Here is an 18536-nt window from a genome sequence, read left to right as displayed (position 1 = left end):
ATCTAACAATCTGGAAATGAATGTGCTTAATAGGCTTTGTCTGTGAAGAGCTTCACTCCTTTTTTGCAAAGGAAGCAATAGCCGTGGAATTGTCTCCTCATGCACTCTACCTTTTGACAGCACGGAGCCGTTATTTATGAAAGAAGTTTAATTAATGCCCTTGGATAAACTGTTAACCTTTGAAATGGTTTCCTGATGCATGGCGGCCCTTTCTCTTCTGCCAGGAATTGATTTTGGAAATGGCCCTGCCTTCTCTTGACTTTTGTTCAAACGGAGGAAGAGACCATGCGAAGAAGTGCAGCAGGGTGGGGGTGAGAGCCCTGTGAAGTGTAGTGATGAAGGCTTTGCATCACTATCTGGAAAATATAGATCATTGGAAATGTGTGGAATCGACTTCAAAGGAAGATGATGGTTTTACAAAGAGACAATAATATCATAGCATTGGAACAGAACAATAACACTGAAAATATAAGGCAGTTTTCAAATTGACTAAAACAAGGCTCTCAAATTTCTGATAAAATAATAAGGATTAAAAAAAGAAGAAGAAGTGCATAGACAATGGATATGCCAAGAGGGGAAGAAAGGACACAACTTTTAAGCTAGTAAATTTTATTATATTTTCCTGGCATGGCTCCCAGAGACCTTTTCAAAGAAAATGATGCCAAAGAATTATTCTTTAGAGGCTTTACTCTTATTAATGTAGTTATTGTTCAATGCACAGTTTTTTAATGGGACAGATGTTTTTTAATTAAATGCTATTTTAGGAAAGTGGTTTTTCCATAGCAGAAGCAATGCTTTAGGGCCAAGTATGTAAGAAAAATATTGCAGATGTTCCTCATGTTTGTTACCTTTTCCAATAGTGATTCTTGGTAAAATGAAGTTACCATGCCCCCAATCTGTTTCCTAGGAGAACAGTCGATGAAGACTCCCCAGTTTTGTTACACCAATTCTGGCCTTCAGAAGAAGGACGACTCTCTTATTTGCACAGAAGTGACAGAAAGCACAATCTACCACTGACAAAATAAATCAAACTATGTTCTCAGTTTTTTCATTATCACCTCAGTTTTTAGATTTTCACTTAGAAATCTTATTTGTCTTCTATGCTCACAAGACACATCACTTATTAAATTAATAAGGACCAAACAACAAAGATCTGAGTAGAATAACAATTTGGATCTCATTGGGTCATAAAATAATCCCATGCCTCTCATTCAAATTATGAGTGTTAAACTGCGTGTGGCTTAATGAGAAATACCACCATGCCACATTTCCCCTCTACAGTCCTGGGGTTTTGAAATTAGGAGATAGAAGTGAGCAGGGGGCCATGTTGTCTACCCCGCTACTTTCAGGCAGCATGGCGCAGTTGGTTTTAAAATCTCACCCTGTGGAGAATGCTAAGGATTAGCTAGAAGTAAAAGAATATTCTTTTGGTCAGGCCAGCACCTTCTAGCTGCTTCCCTCCTCATTCATCAGAGGCCCATAGCAGAGCCCTCTGGCGATCTGGTCACTCCTCCACTGGTGAGGACCACCCAGCCCACCACTGCTCTTCCAGGTGTTCTATTCACAAGGCTGTTTCAGATGAGTGCAGCCCAAGCGATGTGACCTGACTGTAAAAGAAAGAAGAAAAGATAAGACAAATTTTGAGTCATGAGTTCCTCCAAAGTGGGATAAACAGAGAATTTTGCAGGCACTGGAGTTTCTGCAGTTTGAGTGAGGAGCCAAGTTCCTGCAGGCATCTCCTTGTTTTAAGGTTCCTTCTGTATTTCATCACTAATATCCAGGATCTTAGATGTTGGAGGACCACACAATGCAATCTCTCTCTTGCTGATGAGAAAATATGAGGACAAGGGAGCAGTAATTTTTCCCAGCAATACACAGCTTCTTAAGAAATAGCACAATGTCTAAAGTATTCAATTCTCCAAATTCTTAGTCTGAGGTTTTTACCAGTTCACAGAGGGAAATATAATCTTGATGTATAACAGCCAGAAAAGTGATTTTAGCCTATCAAAGGTAATAGATTGTGATGGAAAGTGTTTGCATCTGTCCAGCACGTACTAAGCACTAAAGAATATCGCTGTGATACCAGGGCTACTGAGGCTTCCTAAGAGTTTTGAGGAGGGTGAGGCAAAGGGAGGAGCCTAAGTATTTCCTCTTCCCTGAAATGTACAAGAATACCAGGATTAAACTAAGATCTCAGTTTGGCATTTATCTTTATTCATTGACCTGTAATGAAAATTATTCACCTTTCTAATTTTCCAGGAGACAGCAAACATTGTGTTGTCTTTCTGAGCATCGTCTAACACTCTGATCTCCTGGAATTATAGTCAAGAATGCAGGATCATCACAGCCACTGGGGAAAAAAATGATTCCAGCCATCACTTTTAACATAACTTATTAAGTACCTGAATAAATTACTGGTACCTAGTATGCATGTATTTGGTTACATCCTCTATTGCTCCTAATTCCCTTTCCTATATGTTACTATACTTCATAACATACATATAAAATACCAATTTTCATAGTATTTTTTTCACCATCTGTACTGTGAACTCTCAAGGTCAGCTGTTCTTGAACTTCAGAGTGCATCATACTGCTGATCCCCACTCCTGGAGTTTACACTTCTGTAGTAGGTACGGGGTAGCATCCAAGAGTCTGTCATTCTAACATCCCACCATGTGATGCTGATGCTGCTGATCAGGACACCACCATGGGAAAACCACTGAGAAATGGTACTTGAAAATTAACATGTAAAATTAATAAATATAAAAAATAGGATGAAAAAATTAGTTCCAAGAAGACATATTAAAAAGATAAAATGATTTTTAAAAATTTGAGAAATGACTAAGGAAATCAGAAGAATAGGCAGGCACCCCAGAGACAGAAAAAGAAAATGAAGAAGAAAATGCTGTATTAGAAAACATATTTATACAAAGGATGTGCTAGTTTTCTAGAACACCAAGTAATTCATCAATGACCAATATTATATTATATCGACTTAGCCAAAATTGTGAAATAACTATATTCATATCATGCTTCTTCTAATAAGATGGAAATAGATAATGTCAGCAGTTAAAAAGTCAAGTACCAGGCTTATAAGCATATTATTGAGAGATATGAAGACTTACCACCAACAGGATGAGCTAGAGGAATAAGTGTCTTTTATTCTAGACAGTAATGATGAAGCAGAAAGAAGATAGACATTTTCTACTGTTGTCAGTGGAAATCAGGCTCTTCCACAAGATCATGAAGAAAGCGTTCCAAGGACCCACGCACAGGAGACTGTGGTGTTGCAAGATGATTTATTTGGGGGAAAAAATACCCCAGGGTTTTCAATTTCCCATCTCCCTCCATCCACCACAGAAAAAGTCCAATCACATCCTCAGCAAGGCCAAAACAAAAGCCAAGGTCTAGAGTTGCTGCTTCATATTAAAGCTCAGTCCTTTGGAGCCCGTGCCATCTTCCACAGGGCCTGGTAGCTGCTGGCCTGAAAAGGTTGTGTGCTCCCTGGCAAGAGAGAATGCATGAATTCATGGGACAAGCATGTTACTGAGCAAGAAAGAGAGACAAAAAGAGAGACAAAGACACAGACAGAGAGGGAACGTTTTTTTCTTCCCCTGGCTTGTGTTCAGGACAGACCAGGTGTTTTCTCACAATGATCAATCAACTTCCCCAAGCTTTTATGGACTTTTCATTGGGTCACCCGGTAGTTAGACTGGCAGGCCTCTACGGTCAGGCACCTCCCCCTGCTCCATGCTTCCCCCAACAACCCAGTACTGGAGGGCAAACGGTGCTCCTGGGGAGATTTTCTGTGCTCTTACTATTGAGTCTCCTAGGCAGCATCCCCTGGAGTGTGGGAATGAGTCTGTAAATGTTACAGCTTTCTGGTCAAACAAGCAGGCTCACACTCCCCAGTTTATTAAGCTCAATGTCTAATTTCCTTTGCTTCCTTTTTTATTAATAACTAGTTAACTACCTACAGTATCCCTACTACATATCCTTTACTTTTTACTATTTAAGTCTTTACTATACGCATGTATTACTTAATTGAAAATAACAGTTTGTCTTAAAAGTAAATCAGTAAAAAGTTACACTTGGAGAAACACACAAAAGAGCATATGATTAATGTTTGGGTATTCATAATAATAGAAAATTTGACAGGTTGCATTTATCATTTCAATCCTCTTTCTCACATAATCAATGTGCCTTTCTTCCCAGTTCTTCCTCCTGTCCCTGCATGAAACTAGAGAATTCTGTAGAGAATTTAACCACAGAAGCTGCAGATTTGGGGAAACTGGGCACAAGAAGGCTGCAGAAAGCAAAGCGACTCTCACTCACGCTCATAGAGGAGGAATAATTTCTTTTATTGTTTAGACAATAAAATTTACAGAATACATTAGTAATTTTTATTACACAAAAATCCGTTTTGTAAAATGGATTTTAATCCTCAACCCGCAAACATTCACATGAAAGGTATTTAATAAATGCAGCATCATGTGACTTAGCAGACAGGATGTTGCATAGTAATTGAGAGAGAGCACAATTGTGAAGTTAGAAATCTGGATTTCAATGTTATTACCTCCAGTTTCCAGGAATGAGGCCAGAGATGTATTCTTTAACCTATACGTCTCAGCTATTAAATGACTGTAATAATAATGACCACGTGATAGGATTGGTCAGCATGTGAAATCTGAGTTTCAATGTTTGGCGCTACATGGGAAGGAGTAAATAAATTTGAAGTCATAGAATTGCCAACAATAGTCTTAATAATACTCATTATTACTAAAGAACATAATAATAATTACATTCTAATAAAGGCTAATATGAATGTGAAGGAAATTCATGATTATAAGTGCAATAGTCCCCAAATCTAATTTTAGTCTTCGTTACAGCTTTTGCCTCCCCCCAAAAATGTTATTATGAATGATAATTAGAATTGACTGATCCGGGTTGAAGATCTTTCTTTTTGGTATTCTCCATTAAAGTGGTAACACTAGGCAGGGGATAAGAAAGAGAACCAATGGCCAGATACTTTCAAATGTTAGATATTCTAATTAATCAGGACTGTACGTCTATCACGCCATTCTATATGAAGAAACAGCTTCGGGAGAAAGACTGGTTCTCGAGTCGTTCCCAGTGGTGAAGACTGGTTCTCAGAACTTTGAGAACCTGGTGAGGTGCTTCTGAACTTGCATTTCTCTTGAATGGCTATTGAATTATAGTGACCTAGGAAACAGATAGTAGGAATAGCATTTTGGCTCTCGGTAAAAATACGATTTTATTCTTCCCTGAGTGTTTCCAGGTTTTATTTCTTTTAAGGGCTAGAGAGAAGGTGTTTTAAATAGGTAGATTGAAATCTAAGACTTTATCCTTTCAGTCTTAGTCAGCAAATCCTTTGAGTAGTGACCTTTAGGCAGCAGGCGCAAGGCTGACGAATTTTGGCAACTGTGTGAAACTGAGTGATAGGAGAGGGAGCTGTCCCTCGGGTTCTTTGAAGAGGAAGGGAGTTTTTCCCTGTGCCTGTACCATTTGTTAATAATAGAGGCTTGCTCTAATATGAACAAAGTGTTCATTAAAATCGAAAAGTGAGTGACTTACAAGACACTGTGGATATAAATATTATGCCCTTTTTTAACTGACAGGTGAAATCAAGCAAGAAAGGTGAAGTCCAGTCCCACAGGCCACACGGTAAGTGTCAGAAACATACTTCAAAAGTTTTGATCTTGAAGTTCCTGTCAGCATTGACTTTTCACATCCAGCACCACTCGCGCCGGTCTTGATTTCAATGTGGAGCCAATTTGCCTCTTCCGAGAAGGAATTTCTGTCATGATAGGAGAATTCGTGAAGCCTCAGAGGATGTTCTCTTTCAAAAATCATTTAATTTAAAAATCACAGAACCTGCTACGAAAGCCAGAAAGAAAATGAAACATGATTAATTAAGCATGTAAACTAACCGAAGAGATGTACAGTGGTTTTGATACTGTAATAACCATCACGGTCAATTTGTGAAACTTCGGAATTTACATCACAGAACTGCAAGGCAGGCAACTCACAGAACCTCTTAGAAGTGTGTGTGGTATATTCAAGACAGGTACATTCTGAAGATGCTAGAACACAGTTTAGGTTCCTGTCCAACATCCTACACATTCAGAAAGTCTACCACATGTTTTCCAAAAGAGCAATTTAAATAGACATGGAAAATGAATACTTCCTCCGCAAAGAATGTTTATATGTTCCAAAGATATTTCCATAGTTTTATTATTAGAACTTCATTCAGATGACAAGTTTATTTCTGTGTGCATGCATATGCGTGCTTGAAAGAGTCTGTCGAAATGCACTAAGAGCTGAATCTCCACAAAAACTAGCCATTTTCTGTATAAAACTGGCATATTTTTAAGGATAGTTTATTTGTGAGATAGCGGATTCCATCTAACAGAATTCTACCTATAGAATGTGCCCGGAACATCAAACTTCCCAAACCAGCAAGGTCTACATTAATGAACTTTATCTCTACAACTAATTTCATATTTCCTTCCCCTAAATATTGTATAGAGTAAGGACTTGTTGGCAACAACAGACTAAAAGAAGGTGTTTTAGGGTTGGGTAAAGAAAAAAAAAACAGTATTGGACCATCACAATATGCATTGCCTATAATCTATTTAGGAGCTCCTTATTAATATTTGTTCAGCTTTAGATTAATAAATTGTATTTTTAAATATCTCCCAGAGAAAGGAGGCATGAAGGTCCGATGACAGGTAATAAGTGACATCATTGGGAAAGTGACTGACTGAGATCCACAGACAGTCAACTAGCTAGAGATTTTAGAAATCTCTGTACAAGGTTGAAATTCACACACACATTAAAACTATACATAGAACATCCCTCAAAACGTTTGCTCCATTGGTCCAGAAGACCAACTATGGTCAGATCTAAAAAATGCCACAAAAGCTTCCAAAAAATAGAACTCAAAACAACCATGAAATACGATGTCTATAAAGAATATGATTCCACCTTCCCATGGTTTATGCTAGACTCTATTCTCTCCTATGGCCGCTCTAACATTTCACTCCCTTCCCTGTCTCCACCCCCGCGCAGATATACAGCTCTCTCAGTTTCTCTGCTTCTTTTATTTCCATGAGGGAAAAAAAAAAGAAATAGAAAATGGAAAGTGCGTAGAACAAAGATAGGACAATACATAGTAAAGTGGCCTTATTTAATTTAGCATTGTTTGTTTTGAAATGTTCACCCCCGCACAACAATTGCAAATTTCCATTTATATATACTCTGTGAATAGAGGAATAGGGGGAGCTTCAGAAGTCTGTGGATGATGTTAACTTCGATCACTGTGGGCTCACCCCATCCAAAATCTCTCCCCTTTACTTGTGAAACTGATCACATGTATTATTGGAGTTTATAAAATGTGGATGTTTAGATGAAGCCAAGTTCTGCAGGTATTTTATGTTCTTAAATCCCCTGGCCCCGTCACAAATAGGTTTCTATGGCCCAAGTTCTCCAGCCTTGAAGGCACAGATTCCATTTACTACGTAAGAATCTTCTATGGTAGCAGGCTGCCATACCCTCTTTTTCTGAAATAACTTTTGATGTATATAATTCTCAGAATTCTAGTTCCAAGTGGTATCAAAGGGAATTTTGTGTGAATACACACTTTGAAACTAGGCACTGCCTTATTACTGTGTCTCCAGAGATTTACTTGTGCATAACTGTTAACTATGAACTGTTATTCTATGAGGCTAGAGTAGAAAGGTAGGTTACATTGTTGCAAGGAGAAAGATTTATTATTTTGTTAGTTTATCTCTAATTATGTCTCTTTAAATGTCCAAATTGTTCTTGTGATTTCAAAACCTAGTGAGCAGTAAGTAATAAATTAGGAGCAGTTGAGAAATTAAGAAGATTCAAGCAGAGAGTAATTCTTTAAAAGTTCAATGTAATGCCTTCAGAGAATTTACTGTTAGATTAATCAGACAGTTTTAATCAGTATATTTAATATATGTTGTTTATTAACACATATTTCTTGAGGGCGAACATCCACACTTCACAGTTCACACGTACAACATCAGCATGTACAATCTTTCTGATACCCCACTATCAATTTTATAGGTACCCTTTCCTTATAAATTCTTTTATCATGTCAAAGTGCTCACTTTGATATTAAAAGGAATTAAGCAGAGATTAGACATTAGAAAAAAACGGGTCATAATCTGCACATTTTTACCACAGCTCTGAAAACGTATTGAAAAGATAAATTTACATCCTATGCATTGGAAAGTGTGCATTATAAATTTACACATCTCTTTTCTCACCACACGTCAGATGATAAACTCCTAGAATGCAGGTTGCTCTATTTTAGCTGACGCGGAAACTAGTAATGTGTCTACGTAGTAAGGAAGCTAGAATGTTTTTCTTGAACTAACTTAAATTGTTGGAAAGAGGTTATTTCTCCATACTCTCAAGTAGTAGTGGTTCTGTATATGGTAAACACGGCGCCACCAAATTAGTTTTTAACAATGGCTAAACTCTGTTAACCAAAACATCGACTGATTTTACTTTACACAGACAACTGAATCTTAAAAATGTCAAGTGACAATAGGAAGGACATCAACGTGGCACAGAAGCTTATGGAATTGACACTGGGCAACAGCTGCACTGTTGTGAGTCCATTGGCATGATATTTTTCAAAGGGTTTTTTAGTTAGTAAATACCTAACAGTAGAACTTAAAACATTATATGTGCTCTAAATTTATTATTTTAAATAGCAAGTAATAGGTATTTTAATGTTTTTATGTTTTTAATATATTTTTATTGTTGTTCAAGTATAGCTATCTCCATTTCCCCCCACCCCCACATTCCCCCCACCCCCCACCTTCAATTCTACCTCCCTTTAGTTTTGTCCATGTGTCCTTTATACATGTTCCTGAAACCCTTCTCCTTTCCCCCCCATTATCCCCTCCCACCTCCCCTCTGGTTACTATTAGTTTGTTCTTAATTCCGATGTCTCTGGTTATATTTTGCTTGCTTGTTTGTTCTGTTGATTAGATTACACTTAAAGGTGAAATCATATGTTATTAGTCTTTCACTGCCTGATTTATTTCACTTAGCATAATGTTCTCCAGTTCCATCCATGCTGTCACAAAGGGTAGGAGCTCCTTCTTTCTTTCTGCTGCATAGTATTCCATTGAGTAAATGTACCATGGTTTTTTGATCCACTCATTTACTGATGGGCACTTAGGTTGGTTCCAGCACTTGGCTATTGTAAATTGTGCTGCTGTGAACATTGGGGTGCAGAGGTTTTGAATTGGTGCTTTAGGATTCTTAGGGTATAGCCCGAGCAGTGGAATTGCCAGGTCAAAAGGCAGTTCCATTTTTAGTTTTCTGAGGAAATTCCATACTGTTTTCTACAGTGGCTGCACCAGTCTGCGTTCCCAGCAACTCCAAAATATTTAAAGAACTCACACAACTCCACTCCAGGAAGACAAACAATCCAATTAAAAAATGGGCAAAGGACCTGAACAGACACTTCTCCAAGGAGGACATACAGAGGGCCCATAAACTTAGGAAAGGATGCTCAGCATCACTAGCCATCAGAGAGATGCAAATTAAAATCACAAAGAGATACCACTTCATACCAGTCGGAATGGCCATGATAACCAAACCAACAAACAAGTTCTGGCGAGGTTGTGGAGAAAAGGGAACTGTAATTATTTCAATATTTTTGTAAAAGTTGCCTTCATTTCCCTTCCACTAAATGGTCAAAGTCTTTCCATTTTAAAATTTTGGACTTCCTTGGTCTTGCATTTGTTCCAACACACATAAATGAGCATAAAAGAATTATAGAGCTAATTTTTCAGACAGACAGCTGCATTGTGAAAAGATTTTACACAGGAAAAGAGCATTTGACGTGAACATTTTTCTCTTTCCATCATAAGTCAAAGTGAGCTTTTTTGCAGTCCTGTACAAATAGGACCCACAAGGCAGGCTGTGTATGTATGTATTGGGGGGGGTGCAGGGATGACTGGGCAGGGGATATAAGAGTGGTCAGAGTAAATTAGCATCCCAGAACCTGCCTATATTGCATGTAATACAAACCCTGCTCATCATCCCTGCTGAGAAACTCACAAAACATTGTCACTAGAATCCAAATGTTTTTCTCAATGATCTTGCCCACTAAAGAGCAAGAAAATGGCCTTTTATGTAACAGATCATGCAGAAACAATTTTAAGCAGAAATTTGCACCACTGCAAAAATACCCTCAAAAACAAATTGAGTTATATCTGTAATTGAAGAAAAGCAGCACGTAAGTTGCTGCTAAAGTTGACATCTGCAGACAGACTAGAAAAGTTCTATAATCGATTTAGTGACCATTAAACAGGGATATGACAGTCAGAATGGAGACTGAGATAAAACGTGAGAAGACAACCGCCCATAAGTCAACAGAGAGGGCCAGAATCACAACATGTGCCTTCGCTATCCTAGCTTAGACAGTCCCACCGAAACTGGAAAGAGGTGATGGAAAATAAATGCAATGCCTGCGTAAATTACTCGAACCTCTGTCATCTAGCCATGTATGTGCGCTTTTGTGTATGTACCACTAGAACATTGAACAAACACACCCCAACTACAAACCTCTGGGAAGCAGGATATTTTTGTAACATGTTGTTTTCACTGACATATATATGTGCCTAGAACAGTGCCTGGCACATAGCAGGTGTTCAAGAAATACATGCTGGATAAGTGGATGGATGAATGAATTATATAGAGTTTTGTCTTTGTTTCCCCTGTCCCATGAAACCCATTCAGTTACTAGTAGTCCACTCCCACCCTTCAGTGACAATGAAGAGTTTTCTACAAGCCTTTCAGTCATTCTCAGATAATAGAAAGTCTGTGATAACTTTAAGTAACAAATGTGATTTCAAGTAATATAAATTACATTTCCCAGATAAATTTAAATCAAGTTTTGACTTGATTTAAAGTTAAATCTCAGTTCCTTTTTGAGCTGAAATCTGGAATGAATGGGGGGGAGCAGGGATGATCCAGGGATGGAGGAGGTTGGATATAAGAGTAACAGGAATATTCATACTTCTTACGTGACCATCACTGTCACAGGTGGGAGTCGTGCTTCCCGGGCCTTGAAGACGGCTGAAAGCTGACCTCCCTGTGCCAGTGGTCTTGTGAGTTCTTCGGAGTTCTCTCTGCTAGGTCCCATCAGCTGCAACTGTGGGACATGGGCGGTGCTTCTCCTTGAGTTTGTAGCTTCTAATCCCACTTCAGCTTCTATGCCTTTTAACCTTGTCACCACTTGGGTCTCCTTAGCCTGGAAGGAATACCCCTTGGGCAAGATTTACCTTTAAACAGCATCAGTATCATGCCTTTTGACCCAGCCTTCACACCTCTATTGACTTGCATTGATGGCGAATGAATTTGCTTTCCAGGTGCAGAGTTCTCCTCTTCCATACAAGCCACTAAAGCTTTCCAGTGGGATTGTGGGACCAGCGCCCGCCTTGTGGCCCTTCAATGGCAAACTCACCAAGCTGTCTATGAAAACCACTCAGTAGCCTAGAGTGAAGGGGATATGGCTTGGTAAGGGGAGTGTGGCTTTTCATCTCTACGTAGAACCTGTGCTCACAAAAGTCTCTCCCAGCTTAGCTCACCCTTTTGATTCTTGATCTTGGTGAAGAACCCCTGGAAAGAGACCCAAAATCTTGTAGCCAGTTGTCACATCAAAAGTTCAAGTATGAATTAATAATTTTCATCTTGGCAACCTGTGTCAAACTTGACTTTAGTTCTTGTTATCTATTGTGCCTGGATCTCTAGGGCGAGTCATCCAACTTACTAGCCTGCTACATATCCATGTAAATATACAGCCAGGGATGGGAAACAGGTTTTAACTTCCATGCCAGTACCGATCCAGGCATAGTGGCTGCTGAAAAGCACTAAGTGGGGGAGATCTAAGCTCAGGAGCCAGAATGCCCTGGGGGTTAGTGATGTGTGCCCAGGGGAAAGAATGTATAAGCCAGAGTCTGTCCATGTACATACATGATGGGCTGTATACGTATTTAGTTATATGAATCAAATACATAATATTTATAAATTAATTTTATATGCAGAAATTCACCTTTTAGTAAGTTAAATATTAATGCTTTTGTATAAGTTCAACTATGTTCAACTAATTGTTTCTTACCTTTATAAGAGTAGTTTATAAAACCCTAAGGAATTAGCAAAGATATAAATCTGAATTCTACTCTGATGACAATTCAATATCCCTTTGAAAGAGATGCTTATAGACCACTTGCTGGCTGTGTTGCCACACAAAATATGATTTTAAATAAAGGTAACTTGAGTTTTCAGGATGTTTAGTATGTCGATGCAATATCATCTATGAAAAGAAGTGACAGGTAGTCAGAGATAAATAAATAGATAATTTTGTGGCCTTAGGTACCCATGAATTGATAATGCTTAGTAATTATTCATCTTCTATTTGCTGCTATTAAATTAATAATGGGCTTAATGGCAATGTTTAAGTAATTGATGATACAGATCTGAAGATACCATTGAGAAAACAATGCCCATATAAATGTAAATGTAGTTACATTGCAGGAGAGGAGGTAACGAGAAAGGCCAGCTTTAAAACATTAATTAAATGGTACTTCTAGAGAAGCAGCTAGTCTTTCAGTTTCTTACGCAGAATAAGATCAGGAAGACTTGAGGAAGGATCTACAGAGATGACACCTTCATGTGAAGGTTAAAAACTTTAAGCATTGGAGAGAGCTTCTCCACAAAAATGCCATGCATGTGGGAATTTAGAAGACATTTGGATATTTGCCTGTTTTTTTTAAAAAAAGTTTTCAGTTGAATATATTTAATTTCACGAAAATACGTTATTATATGTTGGTATGTAGAAAACATGTTACAGAGTATTTCAGATATCTAGATTTGTTGTGTATAGGTTTAATATGATTTCAAATCCATTTGAATATAACAAGGACAAAGAAAAAAGTTGTGATTTTTTTTAGATGTGAACTTGTTTGGTTCAAAAATGAATTAAGTGATGCCAGAATGTCGTCATTCTTTATCTGTTATCCTTGTTAAGCATCTCAGCGAACTCACAAGGCTATTGAGGACCCTGCTGGGGGCTTATCCATGAGAACAGGTGGAGAAGTAACTGTAGCAAGGGGACGTTTAGACTATAAATACGGAGAGGCCTAGGAGAGAGTTTCTGTGGGGGTGAGGAAACTCGTTGCTCACCTGAAAACTCTCTGAAGGTCCCTGGGGCATTTGCTTCTGTCTCAGAGAGGCATTCTTGTAGACAATGATGATAAACACCTCAGGGCAGGTGAAAGATAAGAGCCCGCCTACCAACATTGGTGTCTTCGTTCCCTAGCAATGTGCTCTAGCAACAGGGGACTTTTACTTTAGTGCTGGCAGAATATCATTTCTAGGTTAGTTGCCATTTCTCCTGGGTGTTTCCTCATATAAAAAGGTACACCTCAGTTAAAATTTGGACTTTATTCCTCTCATCTCCACTCACCTGAAACAATAGTGTGGTTAATCTGTCATTTGTTTGGAGTATGTTGTTCCTCTGTTTTATATATTAAGAGAGATTATGCTGTCCGCAATTACCTTGTGAAATTATTATCATTTGCATAGCAAACCTGTGGTCAATAAATTGTTGACAAAGATAGAAACCAGTCTCTGGTATAATTTTTGATGCTTCCCACAAAACAAGAACAAACAATTTATTATTATACAGATTGACAATGGACTTAATTAGATAATAATAAAGTTTAAAAGATGAGATGCATGCAGTAGCGATGGTGAAAATCTATTGGTTACAGATGACAAAAAAAATATTTCAAACAAGTACTTTATCAATGGTTTGCAAATCAGAGGTAAATGATATTAAATTAAAAAAAGCTAGTTTGAAAATTAGGAAGTCTGGATTCATGCAATGGCAACTGTTGGTCCTTAGCCAAAAGTATTGGTTTCACATGTGTAAAGGAATTCTCAGAAAGGGAACATTTTACACAGGAAACTCTGGCTAACATGGCCCCATATGCAGGGGGGGGTGGGCGAGGGAGAAAGGAAGGGAGGAAGGGAAGAAGAAAGGAAGACAATAGAAAATATCTATGCTTGATGGTACTGATTTGTAAATTGTTATATGTGAGCAAGTGAAAAAAAACAGGGTAGAGCAGAAGTAGGTTTTCAGTTGTGAGTACACAAAACACAGAGTTTATTCTTGCATTATTATTTTTAATTACTGCATTATTCTCCATACAAACAACTGTAAAGCTATTTTTCCCCACCCTGTACTATCTCTGATGACAAAACTAACCACTAGCCGTAAGTCCACCCAACATTCATAAGACAGACAAGTAGAGGGAATGTGAATAGCATGGGACAAACCACCCCTGTTAATGTTCAAGGGGCACTTGTCTCACTAGTTTTTAGTAACATCATTTGGATTTATGAAAAACACCTCATGGTAATAAAAATAGCAACATCTGCCCTGGCTGGTGTAGCTCAATGGATTGAGCAGTGGCCTTCGAACCAAAGGGTCACTGGTTTGATTCCCAATCAGGGCACATGCCTGGGTTGTGGGCCAGGTACCCAGTAGGGGGCCCATGAGAGGCAACCACATATTGGTTTCTCTCTCTTTCTCCCTCCCTTCCCCTCTCTCTAAAAATAAATAACATCTTTAAAAAATTAATAAAAAATAAAAATAATAAAAAAGCAACATCTTAACTTTGAAATTGGCAGAACTATAGTCTCAGTAATGTTAATTTTTCCACATGGCAAACCTCACCACAATTGAATTCTTTTTTTTAAGGGTTTTATTTATTTATTTTTAGAGAGAGGGGAATGGAGGGAGAAAGAGAGAGAAATATCAATGTGTGGTTGCCTCTCATGTGGCCCCCACTGGGGACCTGGCCTGCAACCCAGGCATGTGCCCTGACTGGGGATCGAACCAGCAACCCTTTGGTTTGCAGCCCGCACTCAATCCACTGAGCTACGCCAGCCAGGGCTGCACAATTGAATTCTTAATAACCAATCCACAGGTGTAGAGAAATGAGTATGGGGGTTAATTCAATTTTAAAGAAGATTAATATTGTTTTTTGAGAGCAGTAAATGGAATATTAAAATGAAATATTTTCAAAGACCTCTTTAAAAATTAAGAGGGGAAACTAGGTGTTTAGTCTCAATTTGTCCTAAAACCGTCCTTAATAGAGAAGACGGGCATTCTAGACATTGCTTAGCACTCTTCACCTAGGTATGCCTAGGGAACCACATTGTACAATTCAAAATCACCAACTCGATACTCCTCTGAGCACCTGTCTTATACTAATGCCGTGCTAGGCTCTGGGAGTGGAGATAGAACTAGACACATTTATCCCTGAACTCTTAAAATCGATTGTTTCATGTTTGCTGAAGTGCTACCCAGTACCAACGATCCTTTATCTGAAAATGTAGCCTCACCAAACACCTAAAAGAATCCCAGCTGACAATGAGCCCCAGGACTATGAGCAGAGAAGGACGAATTTATTTCTCTGCCCCAAACCCGGTATCCACAATCCAGTGTCCACTAGGTTTAGAATAAGACCTCCGCGGGTCCTGAACTAGCCTCTGCCTTCCTGAGAAAACCTGTTACTCCTGCCACTGAGGCTGGAGTTCTGCCCTGAAATTTAGCCCTTTTGGCTGAACTCTGAACCCATGAAGCTTTTACCAATCCTCCAACCTCGGAGGCCACTCCCTCTGCCCTTATACTGGGAGCCAGAGCCTTCCTTAAGGCTGGAACTCCCTGACATTAAGGCAATGACATTCCCCTCACTACATCCTCACTCCTGTTTCAAGACTTTCCTGCGTGATTTCCTATTCAACAGATCAAACATCTGGGACAGCAACCCTACCCTGGCTGTCACCAGAGTCACCAGTGTTCACCAGGCACTATTATCGTTACATCAAACACCAGCTTTCCCCATGTGGAGTCCAGCTCTCCACAGTGGGAATCCCCTCAGCCTGGATTCTGTCCAGACCGTGGTCTCCCCCCTCTCTGTCGAGGATCCAGCGTATCTCGCTACTTAAAAGAAACAGTACTTGCATGTGTAAAACAAGTAGAAAGTAAACACTATATAGTAAATGGCCGGTTCAATACAACCAAGGCTAAATCATGTTATAGCCTGCATGTGTCATGGGAGAATATCAAAAGGAATCTATGACCTGCAAAGCATTAATTGGACAACTGCATTATGTACATAATGTTTGGGATGGTGCACGATTGATCCTCTTCTGTGCAGTGTATAACATCATATTACTTCTGAGAAGGAACTTCTTTGAATTACCATGTAAGTCATTTAGATCCTGGAAAATGTTCACTTTATAATTCCTCCTCTCAAAATGCAAAATACTTTCTACCATGATGAACATAACAAAACTTTAAAAAAAAAAAAAAAAGAACCTAAAGTCACATTATTCCAGACTCCAAGTTGAAGTTATCGGTGAGACGCTCTTCTGTATGGCTCATTTGATTCTCCGCTGCCACTCGGTGGAGATGAATGAGCGTGGAGAGCAGGAGTGAGCTCAGAGACTCGTTGCTATTTTTCAACTGAAGACAGTTTCCCAGGGGCTAGATTAACAGAGCGCAACCTGCCAGAGTCGGCTTTGAAGGCTGAATCTTCACAGCAAACAGCAACAACAACAACAAAAACATCAGAGGAATAAAAGGCAAGACTGGTTTACCCCAAATTGCTGCATCCAAAGATTGCCATCACTGTAACGTCTAGTAGCCTCTCTCTTCCTATACTGTCGCCTCTTTTTTTGATAGCAAAGCACTTTTCTCGAGAATGTTTCTAAAGGTACTATGGTATGCATGGTTTTCTCTCCAAAGTGTCTTTATTTAACAAGGTAACTGTGCCTTATCTATTTTTTTGAACCTTGAAAGGAAATTTTCATGATTGTATTCCCGAATATCTTCTAAAAGACTTAGATTCTCCTAAACTCAAATGAGCAGTCTTGTCTCACCCCAGGTAGACCGAGCGCCTTTCCTGTGACGTTGTTCCCGTGAGGACAGCAGCTTGGACGTGGGCGTGAAGAAGGTTTGCTCAATATCACTCTTTCCGTATTTCAACGAGAGTCTTATGAATTGGATGGTCACTGTTTCCTTTAAGGTGCATATATTAAAATATGTAATAGTTTTAAAGATCCAAGTTGCAGCCTAGCAGATCTGATTGCCCTGAAAGTCTTCAAAATCAATAACCAGAAACATGATTTATAACCCGTTATAATCATTACGATGGGACAAATCACAGCAACTGAGGCTGTGGCGGTAAACAGATTGGCAAAGTTCCAGTTTGACGAATTCACTTGTAATCATGCAACCATAATTTGGGCTCCTCTGGACAGTTTCATTCCCAAAGAAACTTGAAGAAAGGAACATGAAACATCCAAACTGAATTGACACAATTTTGTCAGAGGTAGTATAGAGAAGAGGTGAGGCAGGAAGTTGCTTGGCAAAAATGTGATTTTTGACTCCAGGGCTCTGCTCTCTAATGTGTGACCTCCAGCAGGCTCCATAAACACTGTGTGCCTCTTCCTCTTCTCTCCACAAGCTGGGAGAGGCTGGTGAGCTGGCCATGATCGTGGCACCTCGTCCCTGGTCCTGCGCAGGTGTATGATTAATGCTACTCTCCAGAATCTTCGGGCACTTGTCACCATTATGTCTCATCTTAAAGCCTCAGACTTATAAAATAATATAATTTGACATCCTGTTTCATTGGACTAGCTATTCTATTTATCTTGAGTGTACCTTGCATTCTTGTAACAGTAGATCACATTTTTTATTTAAATTTAAAATTTTTCAAAATTTCAGAATAGTTGTAAAGATCATAAAGGAATACTCATATGACTTCCCCAGTTATAAATATTTTGCCACATTTGCTTTCTCTTTCTCAAATACAAGTATGTGTACGTGTATATTTGTGCATATGTTATTTTGCTGTATCATTTGAGACTAAGTTGCAGATATCACGGCCCCAAATACTCCAGCATGCCTCCTAAGGACAAGGATACTCTCTTAAATAACCACAGTAACAATGATCACATTCACTAAATTTAACATTAATTCAATACAATTTTCCAAAAATGCTCAATCATAGCAATATTTTTTTGATTGCGCATCAAATTCAGGATCTTGCATTACGTTTAGTTATATTATGTTATTTATTTTAACACTGCTTTACTAATTTTGTCATTAGTCCCCCAGTATTATACTAGGAAATAAACTCCTGATAACACATGCTATATTTTATTAATGGGTGTACTTCTGGTATAAGCACATGTATTAGCACAAAAAAGGCACATGATAAGTATGTGATGAAAGACTAATTGAAAATTATCTGTCACTTTTTACCCTATTAGCGTAAGTACCAAGTAAGAAAGTTGATATTTATATTAATAGCAAATTTGATAGTGATATTTTAGTGATCCATAGTGATATTTTATATTTAAAAATGCTGGAAGGGACTCAGAAT

General features: G+C 38.6%; 1 long non-coding RNA gene across 2 annotated transcripts in view; it reads right to left on the bottom strand.

Annotated features, from left to right (window-relative positions):
• Positions 1–428: 428 nt before the first annotated feature.
• The window catches only part of LOC123479972 (uncharacterized), a 38435-nt gene continuing 20327 nt past the window's right edge, over positions 429–18536 (bottom strand). For both annotated transcript variants that reach the window (XR_006655806.2, XR_006655807.2), the window contains exons 4-7: positions 5705–5818; positions 3126–3504; positions 2244–2350; positions 429–1607 (exon numbers count right to left, since the gene is read on the bottom strand). This is a non-coding gene — a long non-coding RNA (uncharacterized lncRNA). The remainder of the gene's footprint in view (positions 1608–2243; positions 2351–3125; positions 3505–5704; positions 5819–18536) is intronic.

This window comes from Desmodus rotundus, chromosome 13 (genome assembly GCF_022682495.2).
Source record: "Desmodus rotundus isolate HL8 chromosome 13, HLdesRot8A.1, whole genome shotgun sequence".
NCBI lineage: Eukaryota > Metazoa > Chordata > Mammalia > Chiroptera > Phyllostomidae > Desmodus > Desmodus rotundus.
Note: the sequence above shows the minus strand (reverse complement) of the source record. Positions and strands in the feature narration are given on the sequence as shown.